Source organism: Zalophus californianus, chromosome 13, assembly GCF_009762305.2.
Source record: "Zalophus californianus isolate mZalCal1 chromosome 13, mZalCal1.pri.v2, whole genome shotgun sequence".
Taxonomy (NCBI): Eukaryota; Metazoa; Chordata; class Mammalia; order Carnivora; family Otariidae; genus Zalophus; species Zalophus californianus.
In genome coordinates, this window is record NC_045607.1 from 64,834,134 (window position 1) to 64,840,133 (window position 6,000).

The 6,000-nt window shown below is 40.5% G+C and overlaps 1 non-coding gene across 1 annotated transcript; it reads right to left on the minus strand.

The window, feature by feature from the left end:
• Positions 1-5,048: 5,048 nt before the first annotated feature.
• On the minus strand, positions 5,049-5,155 carry LOC113935179. Its single transcript, XR_003523936.1, has one exon. It is a non-coding gene; the product is annotated as a U6 spliceosomal RNA (small nuclear RNA).
• Positions 5,156-6,000: the final 845 nt, after the last annotated feature.

Genomic DNA, 6,000 nt, shown 5'->3' on the forward strand with positions numbered 1-6,000 from the left:
TTGATCAAAACTCTTCAGAGTATAGGGATAGAGGGTACATACCTCAATAGCATAAAAGCCATCTATGAAAAACCTACAGCGAATATCATTCTCAATGGGGAAAGGCTGAGAGCTTTTCCCCTAAGGTCAGGAACGCGGCAGGGATGTCCACTCTCACCACTGCTATTCAACATAGTATTAGAAGTCCTAGCCACAGCAATTAGACAACAAAAAGAAATCAAAGGCATCCAAATCGGCAAAGAGGAAGTCAAACTCTCACTCTTTGCAGATGATATGATACTGTATGTGCGAAACCCGAAAGACTCCACCCCAAAACTGCTAGAACTCATACAGGAATTCAGTCAAGTAGCAGGCTATAAAATCAATGCACAGAAATCAGTGGCATTCCTATACACCAACAACAAGACAGAAGAGAGACAAATCAAGGAGTCGATCCCATTTACAGTTGCACCCAAAACCGTTAGATACCTAGGAATAAATCTAACCAAAGAGGCAAAGGATCTGTACTCAGAAAACTATAAAATACTCATGAAAGAAATTGAAGAAGACACAAAGAAATGGAAAAACGTTCCATGCTCATGGATTGGGAGAATCAACATTGTGAAGATGTCAATGCTACCTAGAGCAATCTACACATTCAATGCAATCCCCATCAAAATACCATCCACTTTTTTCAAAGAAATGGAACAAATAATCCTAAAATTTGTATGGAACCAGAAGAGACCCAGAAGAGCCAGAGGAATACTGAAAAAGAAAAGCAAAGCTGGCGGCATCACAATTCCGGACTTCCAGCTCTATTACAAAGCTGTCATCATCAAGACAGTATGGTACTGGCACAAAAACAGACACATCGATCAATGGAACAGAATCGAGAGCCCAGAAATGGACCCTCAACTCTATGGTCAACTTATCTTTGACAAAGCAGGAAAGAATGTCCAATGGAAAAGAGACAGTCTCTTCAACAAATGGTGTTGGGAAAATTGGACAGCCACATGCAGAAGAATGAAACTGAACCATTTCCTTACACCACACACAAAAATAGACTCCATATGGTTGAAAGACCTAAACGTGAGACAGGAGTCCATCAAAATCCTAAAGGAGAACACAGGTAGCAACCTTTTCGACCTTAGCCGCAGCAACTTCTTCCTAGAAACATCGCCAAAGGCACGGGAAGCCAGGGCAAAAATGAACTATTGGGATTTCATCAAGATAAAAAGCTTTTGCACAGCAAAAGAAACAGTCCACAAAACCAAAAGACAACCGACAGAATGGGAGAAAATATTTGCAAATGACATATCAGATAAAGGGCTAGTATCCAAAATCTATAAAGAACTTATCAAACTCAACACCCAAAGAACAAATAATCCAATCAAGAAATGGGCAGAAGACATGAACAGACATTTCTCCAAGGAAGACATCCAAATGGCCAACAGGCACATGAAAAAGTGTTCAACATCGCTCGGCATCAGGGAAATCCAAATCAAAACCTCAATGAGATACCACCTCACACCAGTCAGAATGGCTAAAATTAACAAGTCAGGGAACGACAGATGTTGGTGGGGATATGGAGAAAGGGGAACCCTCCTACACTGTTGTTGGGAATGCAAGCTGGTGCAACCCCTCTGGAAAACAGTATGGAGGTTCCTGAAACAGTTGAAATTAGAGCTACCGTTCGATCCAGCAATTGCACTACTGGGTATTTACCACAAAGATACAAATGTAGGGACCCGAAGGGGTACGTGCACCCCAATGTTTATAGCAGCAATGTCCACCATAGCCAAACTGTGGAAAGAGCCAAGATGCCCATCGACAGATGAATGGATAAAGAAGATGTGATATATATACACAATGGAATATTATGCAGCCATCAAAAGGAATGAGATCTTGCCATTTGCAATGACGTGGATGGAACTGGAGGGTGTTATGCTGAGTGAAATAAGTCAATCAGAGAAAGACATGTATCACATGACCTCACTGATATGAGGAATTCTTAATCTCAGGAAAGAAACTGAGTGTTACTGGAGTGGTTGGGGGTGGGAGGGATGGGGTGGCTGGGTGATAGACATTGGGGAGGGTATGTGCTACGGTGAGCGCTGTGAATTGTGCAAGACTGTTGAATCACAGTTCTGTACTTCTGAAACAAATAACGCAACATATTTTAAGAAAAAAGAAAAAGAAGAAGATAACAGGAGAGGAAGAAAAGGGGAGTATGTCAGAGGGGGAGACGAACCATGAGAGATGATGGACTCTGAAAAACAAACTGAGGGTTCTAGAGGGGAGTGGGGTAGGGGGATGGGTTAGCCTGGTGATGGGTATTGAGGAGGGCACATTCTGCATGGAGCACTGGGTGTTATGAACAAACAATGAATCATGGAACACTGCACCAAAAACTAATGATGTAATATATGGTGATTAACATAACAATAAAAAATTAAAAAAAAAAGAACTTCTCAAACTCAACAACCAAAAAACAAATAATCAAGTCAAAAAGTGGGCAGAAGACATGAAAAGACACTTCTCTGAAGAAGACATACAAATGGCTAACAGACACATGAAAAAATGTTCATCATCATTAGCCATCAGGGAAATTCAAATCAAAACCACATTGAGATACCACCTTACACCAGTTAGAATGGCAAAAATGGACAAGGAAAGAAACAACAAATGTTGGAGAAGTTGTGGAGAAAGGGGAACCCTCTTACACTGTTGGTGGGAATGCAAGTTGGTACAGCCACTTTGGAAAACAGTGTGGAGGTTACTCAAAAATTTAAAAATAGAGCTACCCTATGACCCAGCAATTGCACTACTGTGTATTTACCCCAAAGACACATATGTAGTGAAAAGAAGGGCCATATGCACCCCAATGTTCATAGCAGCAAGGTCCGCAATAGCCAACCTGTGGAAAGAGCCGAGATGCCCTTCAACAGATGAATGGATAAAGAAGATGTGGTCCATATATACAATGGAATATTACTCAGCCATCAGAAAGGATGAATACCCAGCTTTTACATCAACATGGATGGGACTGGAGGAGATTTTGCTAAGTGAAATAAGTCAAGCAGAGAAAGTCAATTATCATATGGTTTCACTTATTTGTGGAACATAAGGAATAGCTGGAGGACATTAGGAGAAGGAAGGGAAAAATGAAGGGGGCGGAATTGGAGGGAGAGATGAGCCATGAGAGACTATGGACTCTGAGAAACAAACAGGGTTTTAGAGGGGAGAGGGGAGGGGGGATTGGTTAGCCCGGTGATGGGCATTAAGGAGGGCACGTACTGCATGGAGCACTGGGTGTTATAAGAAAACAATGGATTGTGGATCACCACATCAAAAACTAATGATGTATTGTATGGTGACTAACATAACATAATAAAATTTAAAAAATAAATAAAAAAAATTTAGTCACCTTTCTCATAACCTTTAAAATCCCTTTCTTCAACAAATAATGTAGAATCTTAAAACACAAATTGACTTATCCACATGAATTTAGGTCTTTTTTTAACCTATTTTTCAGTCACCTTTGACATAACTGTCAAATTGTTGGCTAATGAAATCCTGAACACTTTTAATATGGATATGATTTTTCTTATTATTTTTAGATCTCTGATAATATATTGTCAGAATAAGTAAAAGTTTATATTAGAAAAGAAAAATCTCAAATCCACAATCTAAGCTTCCACCACAAGAAAACAGAAAAAGAGGGGCAAAATAAACAGAAAGCCAGAAGAAGAAAGAGAATGATAACAATAAGAGCAGGAGTCAATACAATTAAAACCACAAAAACAAAAGAGAAAATCAAACTAAAAGTTTTGGTTTTTTGAAAAGATAAATAAAATTGATAAACTTCTAGCAAGATTGACAAATATAAAGGGAAGAAGCAATTTACCAACATCAGGAATAAAAGAGGAATTCTAACTATATAACCTGCAGACATTAATGGGTGCATAGTTTCAGTTATTCAAGATGAATGAGTTCTGGAGATCTAATGTACAGCAATGTGCCTATAGCTAACAATAGTATACTGTGTACTTAAAATTTGGTATGAGAGTAAATTTTAAGTGTTCTTGCCAAAGAAAGAAAAAGAAAGAAAGAAAGAAGAAAGAAAGGAAAGGAAAAGGAAGAAAAAAAGGGAAAATGATAACTATGTGAGGTGATGGATATCTTAATTAACTTGATTTGTGATGGTTATTTTACAATGTATATGTATTCTCAGAGCTGGGAGGGAAAAGATGAAATAGCACCAATTCCACAAACTCTTCCAGAAAACAAAAGTGGAGGGAACACTTCCCAGCTCATTTTTTTTAAGAGTTTATTTATTTATTTGAGAGAGAGAGAAAGAGCAGAGAGGGAGAGAGGGAGGAGCAGACTCCCCACAGACCAGGGAGCCCAACGTGGGACTCAGTCCCAGGACACATGAGATCGTGACCTGAGCTGAGGGCAGACACTCAACCAATTGAGCCAACAAGATGCCAGGGTTTTGGAGTAAGGTATGCCTTAACTTCATGATAGCTATCCTCCATTTGAAAAGCAGCTTCTGATTTGCTACTGGGTCCCCATAGAGACTAAACCTCCCAAACATGGGATAGCAAGTGACTACGTGACCCAAAATATCTATCATGAACATGATAATTTATTTCACTGAATCAAAATATTGGATGTGGGCCAGGATATTCCTTTGTTAAATGGAATGGTGATGTAAGACCAGAGGTACAAGCAAACTGTACAAGCAAGTGGTTCACACTCACATGGTACATATTCCTACTACCTCAACACATGACCCTCCACGAATCTTAGGGCCCTATGGGAAGTCCACTATAAACATTCGACATTTCCAGAGGAGGGAAAAGCACCCTCCTTGGGTTATAAATATGTCTGCAAGGTGTGGTAACATCATCTGGAAGTGAATGGCTGCTGTATTAGAGCCCCATTCATGGGTCACCCTGAAAGCCTCTGGCACAGAAAAATTCTCCTTATGGGCAGAGTTTTGAGAGGTATATTTGGTTGTCCACTTTGTATGGAAGGAGACACGTGTTGTTTTTGTTTTTGTTTTACATATGGAATGTTTCATGAATTTTTGTGTCATGCTTGCATGGGGCAGTGCTAATCTTCTTGTGTATTATTCCAATTTTAGTGTATGTGCTGCCAAAGCAAACACAGAAGGAGACCTGTTGAGTCATACTGATTCAGGGACACCTGGGTGGCTCAGTCATTTGGACGTCAGCCTTTGGCTCAGGTCATGATCTTAGGGTCCTGGAATCGAGTCCTGCATTGGGCTCCCTGCTCAGCAGGAAGCCTTCTTCTCCCGCTGCCTGCCACTCCCCCTGCTTGTGCTCTCTCTCTCTGACAAATAAATAAATAAAATCTTTTATTTTAAGATTTTTTAAAAATCTATTTGAGACAGAGAGAGAGCACAAGCAGAAGTAGCAGCAGGCAGAGAGAGAGGGAGAGGGAGAAGCGGGCTTCCTGCTGAGCAAGGAGCCTGATGTGGGGCTCGATAGGATCATGATCTGAGCCGAAGGCGGACACTCAACCAACTGAGCCACCTAGGCGCCCCTATGTAAAACCTTTAAAAAAAAAAAAGTCATACTGATTCAAGACCAATGGCTCAGTGAGTTGACTGGTATTCCAGGGCTAGGAAAAAATATAACTGGAAAATTAACAAGGAGTTCTGGAGGAGACTATGTGGATGCACTTCTAAGAATGACACAGAGAACAGGGATGTAAATGCACATTAGGGATAAGAGATGAGAGGATGGAAAGCAAATGAAGTTTGGGTGTTTATACCTTTGGCTTGTTATGCTGAGCCATGAGTTGGCCATTATAATGTTCCTCTTCATAAGGCCACAGCTCCCTCTGGTGTAGTCTTTTCTCCCAGGTTGTAGTAATACCTCCTGCCTCCATGGCAGTTCTTGTGGTGATAATGTCTCCCTACGGTCACTAGTCACAGATGACTGGACTCACCAACACTGCCCAGGTTTTTTTTTTATTAGATCTTCTTAA